Source organism: Myxocyprinus asiaticus, chromosome 31 (assembly GCF_019703515.2).
Source record: "Myxocyprinus asiaticus isolate MX2 ecotype Aquarium Trade chromosome 31, UBuf_Myxa_2, whole genome shotgun sequence".
NCBI lineage: Eukaryota > Metazoa > Chordata > Actinopteri > Cypriniformes > Catostomidae > Myxocyprinus > Myxocyprinus asiaticus.
Genome location: NC_059374.1, coordinates 12,873,628 through 12,896,401, shown reverse-complemented (window position 1 = coordinate 12,896,401; position 22,774 = coordinate 12,873,628). Strand labels below are relative to the sequence as shown.

At 39.5% G+C, this 22,774-nt stretch overlaps 1 protein-coding gene across 1 annotated transcript in view; it reads left to right on the top strand.

The window, feature by feature from the left end:
• LOC127421912 (LHFPL tetraspan subfamily member 6 protein-like) overlaps positions 1-22,774 on the top strand; it is a 121,562-nt gene that overhangs the window by 12,499 nt on the left and 86,289 nt on the right. The window lies entirely within an intron of this gene.

Here is a 22,774-nt window from a genome sequence, read left to right as displayed (position 1 = left end):
TGCCAATAATTAACAAGCTTAGGACATGACCAAAACACATGTGTATGATTAGCTATCTCAACTCTACACCTATCACACAAGGAGTCTATATTTGGTGAAAATTTTGCTAATTTAGCTTTTGTCCAGTGTAGGCGGTGAACTACTTTGAATTGAATAATTGTATGTCATAAACAGATTGAGGTTTAATGAATCTTATTTATAATATCTTGCCATGCTTCTTCTGAAAATTGCATATCAAGTTCACTTTCCCATTGTTGCTTTGCTTTTGTCAAAGATGTTAAATTCTGTGAGGAAATCAAAGAGTATATCAGACCTATATTATTCTTGGAGAGTAGGCTGATTTTCAAAATGATATCAAGTAGAGATTCAGTAGGTAGAGCTGGAAAGTCAATAGTGTTAGATGTCATAAAACTGCGAATCTGCAAATATCTGAAGAAATGTGTATTTGGAATTTTATATTTTGCTCTTATTTGCTGAAACAACATAAAGCTATTATCACTATATAGATCTTTCAATGTGACAAGTCCTTTCTCTTCCCAACAATTAAAAGCAGTGTCTATAATAGAGGGAGTAAACATATGATTTCTCATGATAGGGGCATGCATTGAGAGATCAGTAAGGGAAAAAGCTTGTCTAAACTGGTTCCAAATTTTAAAAGATGCTCTAACAATTGGGTTTAAAGAATGTTTAGACAATGACTCAGAAAGAGGTATCTTTGTACAAAGTAGAGCAGGTAATGATGTGGGCCTACAAGAAGCTTTTTCTAACAAAAGCCATGCTGGGTTGTCAGAAGGGTTGATCCAGTACAACATAAAGTTAATATTAGAAGCCCAATAGTAATGCTGAAGATTAGGGAGGGACAGTCCACCACAAGAACGATGTCTTTGTAGTAAATCTTTATGTATCCGAGGGATTTTCCTATTCCAGATAAAGTCAGATATCAGGGTGTCTATATGCATGAAGAAAGATTTTGTTAAAAAAATAGGAAGATTTTTAAACAAAAACAAAAGTCTAGGCAACACATTCATTTTGACCGTGTTAATTCTACCTCCTAAAGATAATAAGAACAGGTTCCAATGGTCAAGATCCTCTTTTAAATTGTTATGAGTGGGCAGAAGTTAGCTTTATAGAGTTTATTATATTTATAAGTAATCCAGATACCCAAGTATTTAAACTTTTCTGTACTTATTTTAAATGGAAAAGAGTTAGATAATGTTGAATGAGATGTTAGATTTATAGGCATGAGTTCACTTTTCTGTAGATTAACTTTATATCCAGAGATTTTGCCAAAGACATCTAACAGTCCAATCAGTACTGGTAATCTTGTAAGTGGATGAGATAAGTATACAGGCATATCATCTGCGTAGAGAGAAACTTTATGTTCGTTACCTCTTCTGTGAATTCCCCTAATGGCAATCTGCTCATGTAAAGCCACAGCCAGTGGTTCAATTACTAACGCAAATAAAAGGGGTGATAAAGGACAACCCTGTCTCGTGCCATGCTGTAGAGAGAAAAAGGGAGATAAGTTATTATTTGTACGTACTGCCACCACAGGGGATATATAAAGAACTTTAATCCATTGAGTACATTTTGAACCAAACCCGAATTTCTTCAAAACATAACAGACAGATAGTCCCACTCCACCCAGTCAAAAGCTTTCTCAGCATCGAGTGATAGTATTACCTCAGGGACATCAGATGGAGTGGGATCATAAAGAATATTTAAGAGCCGACGTATATTAAAAAACAATTGTCGATTTTTGATAAATCCAGTTTGATCACTGGATATTATAGAAGGCAGAACAGTTTCTAACCTACGAGCCAACATTTTAGCCAGGATTTTACTGTCCACATTAAGAAGAGAAATGGGGCGATAAGAGCCACAGTCAAGAGAATATTTTTTTCTTGAGAATAAGCGATATGACTGTTTGTCGCATAGTTGGAGGTAGGGTACCAGAAGAAAAAGTGGAGATAATTCATTCTTAAATTTTTTATAAAACTCGCTCGGAAACCCATCTGGGCCAGGCGATTTTCCATTTTGCATTGACATTACTGAGGCGTTAATTTCTTCAACCAAAAAGGGAGTTTCGAGTTCAACTGCTGTCTCACTGTCAATTGGAGGAATGGTAATCTTATCAAAAAATGAAGAAAACAGCTTCTTATCCTTATGGGATTCAGAAGCATATAATTCTGAATAGAACTCATAAAAACAATGATTGATCTGTGAGTGTTCTGTATACCTAAGGCCTAATTTATCTTTTATTTGGGATATAGTGTGATCTGCCGTCTTTTGTCTCAGTTGATGAGCCAAAACTCTCTCTGCCTTCTCACCATGTTCATTTGTTTTATAGCATGTTTTGTTCATCAGATTTTCAGTGTGTTTAGTACTTAAAAAGATTATATTCTGTTTGAAGTGATAATCGTTGTTTATATAAATTAGGTGATGATTTCTGGGTCAGGGTTGCATCTAGTTTTAGTATAGCATTTTCTAATTCCTCAAGTCTGGCAGTTTGTGCTTTTCTAATGTGGGAACTGTAAGATATTATTTATCCTCTCAAATATGCTTTCATTGCTTCCCATATAACTGAAAAAGGCATTCTCGGGGTTTGGTTATGTTCAAGAAATGTTTTTATCTTAGACGATATAAGTTTAACAAATGCTTCATCTGAAAGCAACAAAGTGTTTAAGCACCAGGGACGATATCTGTCATATGTAACTGGTATGCATAATGTCATTGATAGCGGGGCATGATCTGAAATAACAATAGCATGATACTCACAATAACTAATTAAAGGGAGAAGATTCTTGTCTAGGAAAAAATAGTCTGTACGCGAATAAGTTTGATGAACAGGTGAGAAAAAAGAATAGCTTCTTGACCCATGATTGCGAAAACGCCAGACATCAGATATCCCATATGTGTCAAGAAATAATTTAATGGTATCGGCTGATTTGGATGGAATGGTAGCTTTGATAGAACTACGATCTAACAATGAAGACATTACGCAGTTCATATCTCCTCATAGTATCAAATAGTGTGTGTCCAGTTTTGGTAGTATAGAAAAAATGTTTGTGAAAAAAAGACTATCATCATAATTTGGTGCATATAAATTAGCTAGGACAACTGGTATGTTGTAAAGTTTACCAACTACTATGACATTGCGACCTATAGAGTCTGCTACGACCATCGAAACCTTAAATGGGATATTTTTTTCAATAAGAATTGCTGTGCCTCTAGATTTATAATTAAAATTAGAGTGATATAACTGACCTACCCACTCACACTTCAATCTAAAATGGTCTTTTTTACATAAATGAGTTTCCTGAAGAAAGGCAATCCCCACTTTAAGTTGTTTTAAATGCAGAAGTACTTTTCTGTGCTTGACAGGGTGATTTAAGGACTTAACATTCCAGCTAACAAAATTTATATTGCAGCCTGCTGATCTACTTATTTAAAAAAAAACAGAATCCAGCCATGACCGCATAGGATCTGAGCAAGTATAACAGTAGTCCCTCCTCTAAATTAACAGAAAAAATGCAGATTGAGTAAAGTGCAAAATAAGAATCTGGTGCAGTAAAAACCCACCCCCATTCACCCGAAAGAACAGAGTGAACCCCAAACCCATTGAAAAGACATCCACGCATTTAAGTGCTTGTTATGGAGAAATCACAGTGTAGCAGGCGCTCCTAGTCAAAATAAAAATAAAGAGCGTATAACCTATTATCAATATTAGTCTCAAAGGCAATGTGGTCCTTTTACAAAAATAAAATAAAAAATTACATATTAATGAATATTAACATGTCCAAAAAAATAAAATAAATAATAATAATAATCATTTCTTACTGCAAAATGTAGTGCCATGCCATACATCTTTAAATATTAAACAATACATTCACAGCAAAGTCATCTACTCACCAACTGGAGAGACAGAGAGAGAGAGAGAGAGAGAGAGAGAGAGAGAGAAAAAAAGAGAGAAAAAAGAAAACACACGTGAAGTGTGTGTAAATATGTATGCTGTATCTGTCCTCGACAAGTTTATCTGGTATGCAACATTATCCAACACAATGTTTCTCTTCACATACGCCATGGCCTCGACTGGGTCGCAAAACTCCTCCTCATTGCCATTGTGAGTAATTCGAAGCTTCGCTGGGTGAAAGATGCCGTAGTGTACTCCGTCTCGGCCTCGTAGCAACTTCTTAACATCATTAAACGTAGATCTTGCGCGAGCCACGCTGGGAGGATAGTCTGGGAATATGAAAATTGTGGATCCTTTGAATTGCAGGGGTCCAGCCTCTCTGGCTCTGCGTAGAATCTCGACACAGTCCTGGAAATAATGCAGTTTGGCCACAATTACTCGAGATTTACCCCCATTCTGCCTCGACTGGAGACCGCGATGTGATCTGTCCACAAGCACTTCCCTGTCCATGCCAAGAACGTCTTTTAGCAGCTTTGAGACTGAGGCTGGAGAGCTCGAACCTGGCCCCTCTGCCACGTTCAGTATACGGATGTTTGACCTCCTCATCCTCCCCTCCATATCAATGCATTTCTCCTGTAGACCCACAACTGCTGTTTCAAGTTTACTCACAGACGCTTGTAATGAGGACACATCATCTGAACACGCAGATAACCTGTGTTCTATATCGGTTACCGTCTTTTTCATAGTTTCTAAATCTGAGCGCAACAGCGCAATGTTACCGACAACATCCGTTTTAACGGCGTGTAATTCTGACCTCATATTGTTGAATTCGTCCACAAGAACAGTTTTCAATTCAGCCCTGAGCAGCGTAGGGATATCATTTCTCATCAGCGACAGAATTTCTGCTTTCATATCCGCCATTTCAGTTTGTTTCTCCATCGATTTCTGGTCACTGCACGAGGTGCCAGCCTACTCGCAATACTCTTCCCCGTATATTTGTACTGTCGCAGACTTATTGCCATTTATGTGCTGCAGTAATAAAAAAAAAAAGTTATTCAAAAAACAAGAGGCGCTACAACAGAATGTTTTAGTGCCAATTTAAAGCAATAAAACGGCCAAAAATATAATTAATTTAATGAAATTTAACAGAGCTCACCAAAAACACAACTTACTCCATGCCTGCTCACCAGTGCCCCCCACGCAAAGCCATTTCTAACTGAAAAAGTTGACTACAGCGAGACAAAATCAAATATGCTACGTATTAGGGATATTTAAACTAATATGAAAGATAAAATAGACCATGCAAATTGTACAACTCAGTCCATTACATATTTGTAGTGCAACCTCTTTGTGTTACCTGTAAAGCTGGCACTTGCGTTTCAATGGCAAAAAAGTACGAAAATACAATGAAGAACATAAGTGAGGGGAGAAGTCTCTATTCACCTATTATCCATACTAAATATAATGTGAAAAGAACAACACGTCAGCTTAAGGAGAGTTTGTCATAAAAATTTTTATCTTAACTTTAGGGAAGCAGGCTATACCTGGACACAGCAGGAGGACTAAAAAGTGTGAAGTGTAGTAGAATAAAAATACATTTCTAATGGTATCTGATCTTTTCTGTTTTTATTTTCTGTTTAATTTATGGGCATTATTAAATGTTTTAATATTACCATTTATTAAATGTATTAAATATATAAAATGTATTTAATTAATTACATTACATGTATTTCACCCATAATTTGATATAGAACTAAACTAAATTGAATTAACAAATTGAAAATGAAGTAGAAAAAAAAAAACTACATTAAAATTCAAAATAATAACAACTCTGGTTGTAATGACTAATGCAGCTTTCATTTTCTTTAGTTTATGTTTGAGTGGAGGGGAAAATCAACAAATAATTGAAAAAGTCAACAGAACACAATAAGAAGTGTGTTGAAGGACAATTTTGTCTTCATACACCTAAAGCATATGCTTTCATTCTGAAACCAATTTGAAGTTTGTTCAGCAGGATAATAATCATAAAATGATTATATGAAATGCAACAGAGGTGTTTTTATTGCATTTATATTGACAAATTGTTTTTCTTAGTTGTGAAGGTTAAAATAAGCTTAAAATTGATTTTGAGTTTACGGTTACAATTTTAATTCAGATTCATGAACAGATTAGTTCGGACTCGACTCGGACTCGGCCTGTTATGGACTCAGTCTTGAGACCAACTCGGCCCCTTTTGGACTTGGACTCGACTCGGACTCGATTGTTTAAAGACTCGGACTTGACTCGGACTCGACTAAAGTGGACTCGAACCCAACACTACTGTGAGCTTTTGTCTTACTCCTCTGTCGTTTAATCCCATCTCTTTCCTCTCACTTCTCTTCTCCTAAACATTTCAATTAGGTCCCCCCCGTGCCGCCAAAACAGCACCAACCTGCATCTCAGAATAGCATTCTGAGATGCTATTCTTCTGACCTCAAATTGTACTTGCCCAGATTATCTGAGTTACCATAGACTTTGTCAGTTCGAACCAGTCTGGCCATTCTCTGTTGACCTCTCTCATCAACAAGCATTTCCATCCACAGAACTGCCACTCACTGGATGTTTTTGGTACCATTCGGAGTAAATACTAAATCCCAGGAGATCAGCAGTTACAGAAATACTCAAACCAGCCCATCTGGCACCAACAATCGTGCCACGGTCCAAATCACTGAGATCACATTTTTTCCCCATTCTGATGGTTGATGTGAACATTAACTGAAGCTTCTGACCCGTATCTGCATGATTTTATGCACTGCACTGCTGCCACATAATTGGCTGATTAGATAATCCCATAGATGATTGTTGGTGCTATATGGGCTGGGTTGAGAATTTCTGTAACTGTTAATCTCCTGGGATTTTCACGCACAACAGTTTCTAGAATTTACTCCGAATGGTGCCAAAAACAAAAAACATCCAGTGAGCGGCAGTTCTGCAGATGGAAATGCCTTATTGATGAGAGAGGTCAACAGAGAGTGGCCAGACTGGTTCAAACTAACAAAGTCTATGATAACTCAGATAACCGCTCTGTAAAACGCAATTTGCACTGCGCAATTCCAATCTTGCGGGTTGGTTCTGAGTCCTGTATTGTGGAAGATAAAGCAGACTACCATTACCTGGCATACAGCATCACTCCACCACTGTGATCCAGACCTGAATTGACTCTTTAAAGTACTAAATGTGCTCAACTTCACAGCACATCTGTTTATATGTCTGGTTACAATGGTCTGTTCCATCATTTGATCATCATTTGATTAATTACTGCTGCCATGATCAATAGAAAATGTACACAAGCATCTCTTTTAACCTTGAGCGACCCCTTATATGAGGATGTTGAATTTTGGATTCCCTGTAACTTATACATAATTTAAATTAATTTAAACCGACTGTTCTCACATCAGGAGACTCTAGGCTTTCATTTAAAGGTTAAATTTAGGGATGTACTCGTCCCGTTATTCAGTGAACCATTCGATATGCCTGTTTTTAAATACCAAAATTCGGAAATTGTTCACGTGCAGTAGAGGCCTGCAACACAACCCGAGCCCGACAGGACCTAAGAAACCGTCGGGTTTTGGTCAGTGTTCGTGTCAGAAAGCAAGAGCGAGACCCAAGAGCAGAGGAACAGTTCAAAGGATTTATTAAAAATAAATATTAACTTCCACTGTGCTGGCAAAGACTGAGGATCCTGGCACCGGCTGCAGTTGCGGGGAGGAGTTTGAGGATGCATGCATGCTGTGGCCGCGCAATGGGAAAATCCATGAATAGTGTATTCGTTGGCGAGTGTGTGCATTGTGGAAGTCAGGAGCAGATTCGTAGGAATCCTCTGTTGAAGCATAGTGAGATGCAGAGAACAACGGCCAGCAGACTGGAAGGCAATCACTCTCCTGACATGCGGGCAGAGACGAGAAGTCCTCCGTTGAAGACTCTTGAGAGCAGAGAACAAATGTACAGCAAACTAGAAGGCAACCCCACTCCCGACACACGGGCAGAGACAGGCAACCAAACAGATACATGAGACAGGACCAACTAGGCAGAGAGTGTGAGGTAAGTACTTCACATCAAACAGATTTCTATAATAACACACAAACGATCACTACAGACTACATTCATGCACTAAACTACATTCAGCAATCCAGCCAAGGACACGACACACGAGGGGAATAAAATAAGCAGGAACAAACAAGGGACAGGTGCTGCTCACCATCTGAAAGTTGGCGTGATCAGCATTCCCATGGAAACAATCAGGGTTCCCATGGAAATGCTGATTCCACGTGCCAGCGGCACCTGAAACACATGAGGGAAACGTCAACAGAATTAGACCAAAACAAACAAAACATGGAGCATGAGTGTCCGGATCCTGATACAGACCGAAACCGAACCAGACAGGAAGTCAGGATCCAGACACCATGCTCCAGACACGAACAAGACCAACCGATGAGTGCACGGCGGTAACTCACAACCAGACCCGTGCGCTCACACAAAGAACGTACATGAAACACATTGACAGACAGGGAATGATGATGTCAGGATCCTGTCAGACAAAAACCCAACCTGACAAAGTGACATGACCATGACAGTTCGGGTCAGTTTATCAAGTACAGGGCGAGTTAGGAGTTGTTCACACGTGCATCTGTGCTGTTTTACCAATTGTCTTTCTATCTAAACACGCTGGATGGACATCTTTGAACATCGCGTGGCATCTCATGGTTTTTTCAATGTCTGTCGCAAGACTGTCGTATTTTTTAGACACCGTGTCAAGTTAAAAATATATTTTTTTAATAAACATATCTCGAATCCATTGCGCTGCATGTGTTCATGTGACTGGTAGACTGTTACACATAATTCCAAAGTTTCAGCGCTTGATAAACAGTAAGCTTATGTGTTTTCCCCTTTTGCTCTGGTGTGCAGACAATAAGTGCTAAACCATTTAAAAATCAAAATATCCCGAAGAGGCTAATAAATATCAGCAGTGTAACTCCACATGACAATTCTAACGTTAGCTGCCTTGCAGATATGTGAACATGCCCGGGCAGAGCGCATTTCAGGTTTAGCAAATTAAATTACGTATATTCTGTTAATTTAGAATTCTATGTTGCAGACAGTGACAGTCTGATTATTTTTGTTTGACTTTAATGTAATTGATTTTGTCATTTAAAGTTCTATGTATTGTGATATTTAAGTTCAAAGCTCAATGTGGACTTTATTCCCTGCTATTTTGAGTAGTGTTTGACACATATCCAATGCAATAAACGTTCTTTATTCCTGAATCCTGACATATAACGTTTGTGAACCCTTGCAAATAACCGAGTATTATTATATTAATAATAATATAAAACAGTTACCTTGCTTTTATTTATTTTTTTTTACATTGAAATTTGTTTTTGTCAAAAGAGTAACATCTGTAGTTTCATCTGATGTGCTCATTTTAAAATTTCAGTGATTTATCAGGAGAGAGCAAACTTTTAATCATGTTGTCCTCTTACGAGGACATTGGGACTTTATTTATGAAAAACCCAAGACCCAGTGAGTGTGTTCACCATTGGAAATCAATGGCTGCGTCCGAAAATGCTGCCTTCGGAGGCTGGATACGAAGGTTGGATGAAAATAAGGTACCTTTCAAACTGTTCTGAGATCAGTGCATTCATACAAAATGCTGTAGGTTAAGCCATTAACTGATCAGGTAGCAAGGCAGCTGCCTTAAGCTGTCCTATGCAGTCAAGTGCATTCACAGGTTAGGGGTTCAGTTCCAGGCTGCAGATGTCATTTTGCACTGATCGACCTTGATTGGCAGTTATTCAACTATGTTGGACAGTACATAGATTCAGAATTTATTAATTTAATTAGATTTCAACATGGTTGGCAGCCATTGCACTCTGTTAACCATTACTTTGATTCAGAATTGATTAAGCTCATTTCTGATTTTACAAATGCTACAGCACTGTCTACCACTTGTTTGTTTGACAATGAAGTGAGAGAACATTAAGATTTTGTTGCTAAAGAAGAGAAAAACATTTGATACACAAAGCTGACTTTTTGCTTGGTATTAATGAAAAATTCCAAAACATAGACCTGCTGTCCCCTTATGAGGACATAGATTTTTAGGCAAACTATTTACTGTTCTATGAAATTGCTTTATTTACATGGTTATCAGGTGCTACTACAAATCATAAAGGGAAATGGAAAATGACCTCAGGAAGTTGAATAGAAATATGTTCTAATTGCATGAAACGAGGCAAGTTTGCAATAAAAATAATGACAATGTCTTTAAATAATCAAGGCGCAGCACTATTTCAGCACATTTAGCAACTGATTAAACTGTATTGTGGGTGGTTAGTGATTAAGATGCAGGTTGCGCTGAAATAACGCACACAAACGTTGCACAGCTGTTTAATACATTTTCCACAGAGAGAAAAAAAATAGAAATGGAGGCAGAGAGAGCTTGTGAATTTAGAGAGAGAGAGAAAAAGAGAAAGAGGTGGCTCGTGATGGAATGTCCCACTTCAGCAGAGATTTGTTTCAGTCAAACTGGAAGTCTGCTCTGCTAAAGGACAGATAGGAAGTGTTATTTCAACTCTTTGGTTTGTTAAGTCCTTGTTTTCAGCAGCACAGGGCCAACAAGGCACACCACTGGATGACCTCACACTCAGCACTCCACAAATTAAAGTGTGCTGACATAAGGGGATTGTTATTGCACAGCCAACCTTAAAATGAAAGAAGCAGTAGTGGAGAAAATTTGTTTCATAGCTGATTTATGTAGCATGGAACTTCTCTTTTATGGAACTTAACTGCACGGGTTAGAAGAAATGGGAATGTCTGAGGTGAAGGTGAATCATTAAAACAATTCAGAGCTCTTTAAGATGATGTATAGAAGAGTTTTAATTGATATATTTACCATGAATCACAGTGGGCAGAAAGATTCAGGGCCTATGGGAGTGTTTTAAAGCAAGTAAGCCATGAAAAGCTATGCACTACAATAATTGTATGGTAGGTAAGGGCTTTTCTTAAGCACGACATGATATGGTTTTGTAAAAGCTGATTGCAATATGATAAAAGACTCTAATATTCAGTACAAAATACAATTTATTAGTCAAGTCATTTTTATTTTTATAGCATTTTTCACAACACACATCGTTTCAAAACAGCTTCACAGAAAATCATGCATTAACAGAAAATGAAACTAATATCTAGAAAGTCTTAGAGTCATCATTGTGTAGTTAGATTAAATATGATTGTAAATTGTGGATAAAAATAAATAATTAAATAATAATTATATTTAGAACCCCAGTGAGCAAGCTGAAGGCAACTGTGGCAAGGAACACAAAACTACATAAGATGTTGGTTAATGGAGAAAAATAACCTTGAGAGAAACCAGGCTCACTGTGGGGGCCAGTTCCCATCTGGCTTAACAGCATATAATGCCAATACTAGTTATTTGTGTGCAGTGCAAGTCATGGTTTAAAATGAGTAAACTAAGTACGTTTTAAGGGCCATTGTGATATGAATCCCGAGGTTGAGACAGGGAAACAAATAGAATAATATTAGCGTAGATGCTATTACATTTTTTGCTGAGTTATAGATCATGATAAATGTTTCGGGTTCTGGCAGACCTAACTAAAGCAGCCTAATTGTGAGTTGTTGGATAAATTAGGTGTATGCCTGGCTAAATAGATGAGTCTTTAGTCTAGACTTAAACTGAGTGTTTCTGCATGCCGAACAGTGTTAGGGAGACTATTCCATAGTTTAGGAGCCAAATAGGAAAAGGATCTACCTCCTTTTGTTGATTTTGATATTCTAGGAACTATTAACAGGCCAGAATTCTGTGATCGTAGAAGTTTACTTAAGTACTGCAGAGCTAGACCATTCAAAGCTTTGTAAGTAGTTAACAACATTTTATAATTAATACGAAATGTTAACAGGTAGCAAATGTAACGATGATGAAATGGGGCTAATATGATCATATTTCTGGGTTCTAGTCAGCACTCTAGCTGCTGCATTTTGAACCAGTTGAAGTTTATTTATTGAACTTGCTGGACATCCTCCCAGTAATGCATTACAATAATCTAGTCTTGAGGTCATGAACGCATGAATTAGTTTCTCGGCACCAGCAACAGAGAGCATGTGTCATAACAGCAATATTAGTGGAAGAATGCTGTTCTACAAACATTGGAAATTTGATTTTCAAGGACAGATTGGTATAAAATATAACACCTAAGTTCTTCGTTGTAGAAGACAATGTAACAGTACATCCATTGAGAGTCAAATTATATTTTAGCAGCTTATTTTTAGAGGTTTTTGGTCCAATAATTAGTACCTTTGTTTTTTCGGAATTGAGTAGAAGGAAATTTCTGGCCATCCAATCTTTGATTTCATTGATACACTGTTAATTTGGAGAATTGTGAAATTTTGTCGGATTTTGAAGAGACATAAAGTTGGCTATCGTCGGCATAACAGTGGAAACTTATTCCACGATTCCTGATAATATCTCCCAGGGGAAATATATATATATAAGGAGAAAAGCAGAGGCCCTAAAACTGATCCCTGTGGCACTCCATACTTAACTTTTGTTTGACAGACAAAGTGGTAGCGGTCTGCTAAATAGGACCTAAGCCATGCTAATGCTAATCCACAAATGCCAACATAATTCTCAAGCCTATTCAAGAGAATGTCGTGATCTATGTTGTCGAAGGCAGCACTAAGATCTAAAAGCACTAGGAGAGAAATGAAGCCACGATCAGACGATAAGAGCAAGTCATTTGTAACTCTGATAAATGCAGTCTCTGTACTGTGATGGGGCTTAAATCCAGACTGAAATTGTTCATATATACTATTTCTCTAAAGAATTGAACATAGTTGGGAGGACACTACCTTTTCTAGTATTTTCGACATAAACAGGAGATTTGAAATCGGTCTATAATTAACCAATTCTCCAGGTTCAAGCTGTTGCTTCTTAATGAGTGGTTTGATAACTGCCATTTTAAAGTTTCTTGGGACATGTCCTAAGGATAGCAAGGAGTTAATAATATTAATAAGAGGTTCTGAGATTACAGGGAATATCTCTTTTAAGAGCTTAGTTGGTATTGGATCTGACATACATGTTGTGGCTTTTGATGTTTCGATAAGTTTTGTTAGCTCTTCATGACCTATGACAGCGTTAGTAATAATAATCACAATAATCAATTCTTTCACCCTCCAAACTGTATGACTTTCTTCTGTCAAACACAAAAGGAGTAATTTTGCAGAACAGCCTACCTGCTCTTTTCAATTCAATGAAAATTAATTGGGACTGGGACTTCCGAGCTCCAGAAATGACAAAAAAAGCATCAAAAGAAAAGCCAAATTTTTATTTTATTGATGTCAAACCTGGTGTGACGTGTCTTAATGCACTATATACTCATTCAAAACACTTAAAAGTTGTATATAATTCATTTATGGTTCTTTTTTTGTCATTTTGGTGGTTCGACAGCACACGTCCCCATTAACTTTCATTGTATGGAAAAGTGCAGTGCCAACATTCTGCAAAATATATCCTTTTGTGTTGCACTGTAAAAAGAAAATCAAACAGGTGTACAATGACATGAGGGTAAGTAATTGATGACAGAATTCTCATTTTAGGGTGAAATATACTTTTAATATTTCCCTACACTGCTCCAAAATAACTCCATGCTCCAGGATCACACAAACTGAATGTAGAACGCAGTGTAAGATGACAGAGGCTCTATGGTACACACAGCTCTTGTGAAATACAGTCCTGTCAGCAACCATCCGGAGAGCCCCAACAGCTCAGTCATCTGTCGCACCACAGTAGGGGAGAGGAAGACACTTCACCCAACATGCTCCCTCCCTCAGTTTACACACACTCTCTCTCTCTACCATAGTCCCCTCTCATCTAAACAGCAGCAGAACACAGTCTTATGATCAAATACAATGTTACAGCTCTTTAAACAACCCTCTGTTGCCACAGAGTGGGGGTTTGGTCTCAAAAAGCTTTGCAGTGACCTTAAAGTCAACGTGAAACGGTGTTCGCAACCCATTTTACTTTCATAATGTGACGTATTTCCAAGGGAAACAGGCCGTTGATTAAATGTGTTAATTCAGTGTGATTAGTGATACAGCTTAAAATAGTGCATTAAAAAATAACCGTAATAAGACATTTTTCATTCCATCTGAGCTATTCAAGCTTGAAGTGCCACCTCCATGTTTTTTTAATTTTTATTTAAAGTCAGCAGGGGGCAGTAAGCACAATTCCAGCTGTACAGGTATAACGGTAGCCAGCTGATAGGTAGCTGTGCAGTGGGTAAACCTCACTCCCCTGGCCTCAAGAGGCACACTAGCGACTGACGTTAGAGGCAGTAGCCTTTAGCCTCCTCGTTAGCCTGCCCGCCTCCCATGCCGGAGACCCCAGATCGAATCCCACCCGAAGCAGGTCGAGCAGGACCGGTTATGAAGGTAACGCGCAGCTGTACAGACAACAAACCCACAGCTGATCAAAAGACAGTTGGACAGAGCGGAGTGCAGGGGTCGTGAGACACCTTTTTAAAGTTCATGGATTGAGATGCTGAAAACCAGTAAAACATGACGTGACCACACAGAGACACACCAAAAGCTATGCATGTACAGATGGAAAGCAAAAATGCATCCCATAACATCACGTAAGTCTACCTCAGACTGAAGGCTTATGTTCAATGATATGGAAATAAAACAATATATTGACTTCTAAAGCCACTTTTTGTATTGTCTAATCAATGCTGTGCTCATCTGCCACAATAATGTGAATTATCTTTGAATTATCTGATATTATTATATTATTATAAATTAATATTAGATTTATAATTAAGTTTTTTGATTATTATATTGAATTATATTTATTTGGGTTTTTTTCAGCAAATATTGATATATGTGATTAATCTGATTAATCAGCATATCATGTAATTAATTTTGTACAAAAATGTATCAATTGACAACTCTAAATATTACTGAATATATGTGATTAATTTGTCCAATTAATCAATATCATGTAATTTTTTGTTATTGATTCAATCGATTGACAGCCATAAATAAAACAGAATATATGTGATTAATTTGATTAATTAATCAGCATATCATGTAATTATTATTAGAATTTTTTTAATTAACCGATTAACAACCCTAAATATAACAGAATATAGGGCAGGCCTTGATTTTTATTCCATTGGAAATTGATTGGATTGTGAAAAGTTTTCTCTAGATCATGTCAGCCGAAAAGGAAAGTCATTTCAGAAGAAGATAAATATATTATGTTTTGGTAAAAGATTACAAAGACAAACTTTTTTTTTCTTCTTTTAAATAATGTGCATCATTGAATTGTTCACAATAAGACCAGGAACAAGTACAAGAAATAGGGAAATCAGTTTGTATTTATGGATGTGTTATGGCATAATGTCATTTTTGTGTGGAAGAAAGATTGTTTGTTGACCTTTAATGACCAAGGCATGTTGCTGAGGGCAATGTGTTTTGAGCTATGCTATAAGACAGTTGGCATGAAAACATGGTGAATGTGAGTGAATTTATATATTTGAGCTCCTGCATTTGTTTATTTAGCACTTTGTAATTGGTTTCAAATAGTGTGCTTTTACTTTTTAAAGTGGTCAGACCTGGAGGATAAAATGGATGAAAAAAATAGACTAACCCACAGACCTGAGGCACATCTAGGGACAAGAATATCATAGAAACTTGGGCTTTTATGACTTGGGCCAGTAAGCAACCACCCAGAACACATTAGCAACCTCCTAGCAATGCCCTAGAATCACATTAAACATCCTCGCAAATACACAGCAATGCGCTAAAACTCCTCTTAGAGGATATCAAGGATGTTGTTCTTTAGAATTCCTACATCCACACTAATATGTTTTCAGTTGAAAACGCATTGACTTGGCTATGTTTACTCCTCTCTTCCACAATGGAGCAGTGTTTTCTATCACCGAAAACTGAGACTTTTGAAAACACTTGTTACTAGTAACGCATACTTTGGAAAACAATGCCGTTAGGAAACTGAAAATGAATTTGTAAACCAAATACATATTAATGTGGATGTGCCTTAATTTCTCACATTCTTTTAAAAAGTTTAGCTGAGGTAAGCTTACAAACTTTGATTGTATTAGTGACTGCAATAAAGAGGAAATTTGAATAATTTATCTTTTTTTAAATGTCCTCTCGCTGTCAGTTTTTTCTCTGCTGACTGTCTAAATTCTAATCATTGTTGGACAGCAGTTGGGTAGGCTTGTGATATTATGGGATACTTTTTCCATGGCAACAGTGAGTCACAGACTTATAGTGGGTGAGAAACAGTTGGAGTGAGCAGATCTTTGATCATGTCCAGCAAACTGTCAATGCTAACAATGCTAGAACAATTCTCCCTTCATTGACAGCGTAAAAAAATGCCACAATTTAACTCTCCTCGATGGATTTTCCACTCTTGTCTAAACTCTAAAAGTTGGCTTGCTGTCTACTACCTACATAGCTAGTTGTCTTCTAAGGCAGCATCCTGTCTGTCATGAAACCTCGTAAGTGACTGATTTGAAATGTTTTCATGGGCAGCAACTCAGCTTAGCCTGTGGTGTGACATTCTATACTACATCTAAAAATAATTTAAACAGTGTTTTGCTAAGTCCATGGACATTTTATTCGTCAACAACCCAAATAGCACTTTTCACGTGAAACAGACAAGATACTTGACTAACGCTCACCATGTCAGGGTTTTGGGGAGAGGTAAGGACCCAAACGCAGAGATGAAAAAACCAAAAATACTTTATTAATAAAGCATTATCCCACGAGGGGGAAAACATAAACATCCCCAAAGGGGACAAAAGCAGTCCAGGGAATTGGGCAGAGGGAAACGGGAAACAGGACCAACCGGACCACACTGGAACAGGAAGGTGACAGGATGACTGGAACCAGGGGTGGACTGGGAAGAGAAATTGGCCGAAAAACCTGCCCCCTTTAGCTTATTGCAGCCCATTTGGCCCCGTTTCGCGGCCGGCCCACCGGGAAAAGTCCCGGTTCTCCCGATGGCCAGTCCGCCCCTGACTGGAATGGAGAGGAACAATACACAGGTCTGCACAGAGAACATTACAAGATGAACTGGCACACAACAGCACACACGAGGAGACTAAAATAGGGAGAGAAATCAAGATTGTTAATCCAGGGCAGGTGTAAACAATGAAACGATAACGAGCAAGCAAGGAGGCGGGGTGTGATGTCAGACCGAGAAGTGCGCGGCACTCTAGAAACAATAACAAAGCCGCGTGCTATCACAAGCAGGAAAAACATCCGACTGGCATGAGCAAACATTGGCCAGACAATAAGGCGATATACACTCATGCCAATCGACAAACAAGAAGACAGCTCACGACCCGGATGCGTGGCACAAAGTGAGTGACAGACACAGATTATTGATGCGAGTGCATGCAGCCAAGATGACACAAGTGCAATGTGCCCACGTCAACAACAGACAGACAAGGAGTATGAATGCCTGGATCCCGACACAGACCGAAACCGAACTAGACAGGAAGTCAGGATCCAGTCAACATACTCCAGACATGAACCACAACAGACAGAAGAGCACACTGCTTCTGTTATCTTCCCTGCCGTGCGCTCATCTGTCTGTTGTGTTTCATGTCTGGAGTATGGTGACTAGGTCCTGACTTCCTGTCTAGTTCGGTTCTGGTCTGTGTCGGGACCCAGGCATTCATATTTCTTGTCTGACTGTTAAGAGAGAATAAAACAGGGACCGCACGCTCACACAAAAACAGACATGGTCAGATAATGCCATGGCCCTGTCAGACCAAAACCCAGACGTGACACACCGTTGATTCCAAAAGAGTTTAGCGTTAACATATTGCTAAGCTAACAATGTGACAGTCTAATAAGAAAAACAAAGAACACACAAATACTGAAAATGCTTTTCAGTAGTGAATGAAATATAAGTACGTACATTTGAATGATTCGTTTAACTTATGCTGCCTTAGCACCAGAGGTGGGTAGAGTAGCCAAAAACTGTACTCAAGTAAAAGTACAATCACTTTAAAAAAATTATTACTCAAGTAGAAGTAAAAGTGCTAACATAAATAATTTCTTGAGTAAGAGTAAGAAAGTATCCAAATAAAAGAGTACTCAAGTAGTAACTCGTTACTTTCACAAATGACATAATAGACGTTGACTCCACATAGTTAACACATTATGTTCCACATAATGCAAAGGGTCACATAGGTTTGGAACAACATGAGGGTAGGGAAATGACAAAATATTAAATTATGGCTGAGCTTTAAAGGGAGAGTTCACCCCAAAATTAAAATTCTCTCATCATTTACTAGATATGCCATCCCAGATATGGATGACTTCCTTTCTTCTCAAGAAAAGAAGATTTTTAGAAGAATATTTTAGCTCTGTGGGCCAAAATGTTGATGCTCCAAAAAGCACATAAAGGCAGCACAAAAGTCATCCATAAGACTCCAGTAGTTAAATCCATATCTTCAAAAGTGATATGATAGGTGTGGGTGAGAACCAGATAAATATTTGTCATTTTTTGCTAGACGTTCTTCTCCCTGCCCAGCAGGGGGTGATATGCAGAGAAGAATGTGAATCACCAATAACACAAGAAGAAGAATGTGAAAATGACCTGTTTCTCATCCACACATTCTCATATCACATCGCTTCTGAAGATACTGATTTAACCACTGGAGTCTTATGGATTACTTTTATGCTGACTTATGTGATTTTGTTTAGCTTTAAAGTGTTGCCACCCATTCACTTGCATTGTATGGACCTTCAATTTTACAGTCACTTGAAGATAATTCTGAACATACCCACATACCTTGGACTGAGCTTCCTGCAGGGTAGCCGCAACTTGAGATCCCTTGTGGACAACCAGACCCTCTGTCCTGGCTGATAGTTGGGATGGGGGCGCCTCCGTCGGTCAACCTGGAAGCGTTGTGCTCTGACCGCTCGTTGTAGCCGGACATGTGCGCTGTCCCACACCCTCTCGCTTCGCTTAATCCAATCGTCCATCGCTGGCACCGTAGATGGTTCTCCTGACCAAGGAAACATTGGGGGTTAGTAGCCCAGCATGCATTGGAAGGGGGTTAGACCCTTAGAGGTATAAGTGAGGGAATTCGGTGCATATTCGGCCCAGGGCAGGAAATCGCTCCACTTCTCCTGTTCACCGCTACAATAACTCCGAAGATATCTGCCTATCTCTTGGTTTAGATGTTCCACCTATCCGTTGGCCTGAGGGTTGTAACCAGAGGTGAGACTCACATTGATATCCAGTTGTTTGCAGAAAGCCTGCCAAACTCGGGACGTGAACTGTGGACCTCTGTCAGACACGATGTCCTCTGGTATTCCATAGACCCTAAAGACTTGGTGGAACAAAGCATTAGCGGTTTCCATGGCAGTGGGTAAACACTTGAGAGGGACAAGTCTACATGATTTAGAAAATCGGTCTATTATTACCAGAAAGGTAGTGTTACCATGGGAGTTTGGCAGGTCTGTGACGAAGTCGATGGACAAGTGGGACCATGGTCTTTGTGGTATTGGCAGTGGTTGATGCAACCCCGTGGGCAGTTCTCTGGGGGTCTTGGATTGGGCACACACCTGACAAGACTTTACATAGTTAGTTACATCATGAATCAAAGTTGCCACCAGAAGGAATTACGCACCAGGGTAACAGTTCTTTGGATGCCAGGATGTCCAGTGCTCAAGAAAGTGTGGACCCATTGGATAGTCCTCTGACATAGAGCTTGGGGTACGTAGTGCTTGGTTGGGGGGCAGTTAGGAGGTGACGGTTCATGCTGTTGTGCTCGTTGTATCTCCTCCATGATGTCCCCAACTAATCGGTGCTATGATGACAGATGGTGGCAGAATGGACCCAGGGTGAGGTTGGAGGTAGGGTGGATCATGTCTGCGTGAAAGTGCATCTGCCTTGCTGTTCTTGCTGCCAGGGCAGTAAGTGACTGTAAAATTGAATCTGGTGAAAAACAATGACCATCGGGCTTGACGTGGGTTCAATCTCTTGGCTGCCTTGATATATTCAAGATTTTTGTGATCGGTGATAACCTGGAAAGGGTGGACTGCCTCCTCTAACCAGTGACGCCATTCTTCGAAGGCTGCTTTCATGGAAAGTAATTGCTTATTTCCCACATCATAGTTACGTTCTGCAGAGTTCAATTTTCTGGAGAAAAAGGCACAAGGGTAAAGGTGTTCTGTGACGTTGTGACAGGACCGCTCCAATCCCACAATCTGAAGCATCTACCTCAATGACGAAGGGAAGATTGGGGTCAGGATGTTTCAGTATCGGAGCGGTCGTGAAGCTTGACTTGAGGGAGATGCAGGCCTAGTATGCGGCATCGTTCAAGGCAATTTGTTGGGCTTTCCCTTGAGCAACAACGTGAGTGGGGCTGCAATGATGCTGTAATTCCTGATGAAACGGTGATAGAAGTTGGTGAAGCCCAGAAACCACTGTAGTTCCTTGATTTTTGAAGGTCGAGGCCACTGCTGTCGGTGACTGCTGTTATCTTAGAGACATCCATTTTTACACCTTGATGGCTGATATTGTAGCCTAGGAAAGTGGTATGAGAGGTATGGAACTCACATTTTTCTGCCTTGACATATAGTTGGTCTTCCTGGAGACGTGATAGAACTGTCTTGACCTGCTGGAAATGTTGTTCCATGTCTTGTGAGTAGATGAGGATGTCGTCAATGTAAGCCACCACACAATGATTCAGTAAGTCTCTGAATATCATGTTGATAAAAGACTGGAAAACCGAGGGAGCATTAGCAAGTCCATATGGCATGACCAAATATTCATAGTGCCCTCTGGTGGTGATGAAAGCAGTTTTCCACTCATCCCCTTCTTGGATTCTGACAAGGTTATAAGCACTTCTCAGATCAAGTTTGGTATAGATCTTTGCCTCACGTAGTTGTTCAAGGGCTGAGGAAATAAGCGGTAATGGGTAACGGTACTTTATGGTGACAGAGTTCAGGCCTTAGTTGATACAGGGACGTAGACCTCCACACTTCTTCTTTATGAAAAAGAACCCTGCAGCAGCTGGGGAGGTAGAGGGACAGATGTAACCGGAGGCAAGGGGTTCCTCAATGTAATTCTCCATGGCGAGTGACTCTGGGCTTGACAATGCATATGCCTTGCTTCTCGGTGGGGCTGTATTGGACAGAAGTTCAATGGCGCAGTCCCATGGACGATGAGGAGGAAGTTGTGTAGATTTGATTTTGCTAAACACCTCACTGAACTCTGCATACTCCTTGGGGATCGTGGGCTCCTTCTGTGATTCGGGGCTCTCAATACTGGTGATAAGACAAGGCATGGAAACAGCAACATGGAGACAATATTTGTGACAAAAACTTGACCATTGCATGAACTCACCTTGGTTCCAAGATATTGATGGGTCATGGATGGCCAGCCAGGGATGACCCAGGATAAGAGCATGCTTGGGTGAGTTGATGACATATAGTGAGATTTTTTCTACATGAAAGTCCAACCTTGATGGTTATCGGAACAGTCTGTTGGGTTATGCCAGTACCAATAGGAGTGTTGTCAATAGTGGTGATGTTAATTATTGGTGAGCACTGAATGGTGGGTATGTTGAGTTCTTGTACAATCTCCTGATTAATGAGATTAACAGCAGCACCAGAATCCACTAAAGCTGTAAAACTCTTTACATGATCACCAATGGAGACCTCTACAGGTAACAGAAAATTATATGAAACGTGTGATACAGTGTGCATTGTACTCACATTTTGCCTTGACTAAGGAGAACTTGATTTCATGTATGGGCATGCAGCGTTGAGATGACCTAGTGAGCCACAATAAAAGCAAAGGTTTTCGTTGCATCGACGTCGGCGTTCCTCCATGGAAACGCGAGTGTAAGCAACTTGCGTGGGTTCGGGTGATACAGTGGATGCCTGGGCCAGTACTGAGACTGTAGAATTCAAGGTGAAGCGAAACTGAGGCCAAGAAGCATTCTGAAGCAGGTTATCAATCTTGATGGCCATAGTTATGTATTCAGAAAGATTCGTACCTTCACCCTTGCAGGTCAGTTCCGTCCTGAGTTTCAGGTGAAGCCCTTCACGGAAAACAGTCTTCAGAGTGACATCATTCCACCCACTCTGAACTGCTAGTGTCCTGATCAGAACTGCATAATTCGCTGCTGATCGATGACCCTGGCGTAGATGAAGTAGCTGAACAGAGATATATTGGCCGCCCGCTGGATACTTGAAGACTTCGTGGATTTGTTGAACGAAGTAATCAAATGAAACCTGGATTTGAGTATCTTTATCCCAAACAGCGGCGGCCCAATCGAGAGCTTTGCCGGTAAGCAGTGACATAAAAAGAACATTTCCTGGCATCTTGATCAAATGATTCAGGCTGATTCGAGAAAAATACCTTGCATTGTTGTAAAAAACCCCAGCATTTTTCAGCAGAACCATCAAACTTATCAGGTAGAGCAAAGCTTACAGGTTTAGCATGGGGAGCTGGCAGTGAGTGAATGTATTGTGTCAAACATTCGTTGGCAGCTCGTAGGTTGTTGAGCTGGTCTTGGTAACCCCTTAATACCTCGCACTGGTGCGCAGATGTGACCTGGAGCTGTGAAACTTCCGCTGGATCCATGTTAGGCGAAGTATTCTGTAATGAACTGGCCATGGAGATGGTGTTAGGATCCATGTGCTGGAAGTTTATTATGAACTCAGGCAAACAATCCAAATTGGCAGGCAAATCCAATAAACCAAAAAGACAGTCCAACAAGGCAAAAAAAACAAATGGGTATCCAAAAGGCA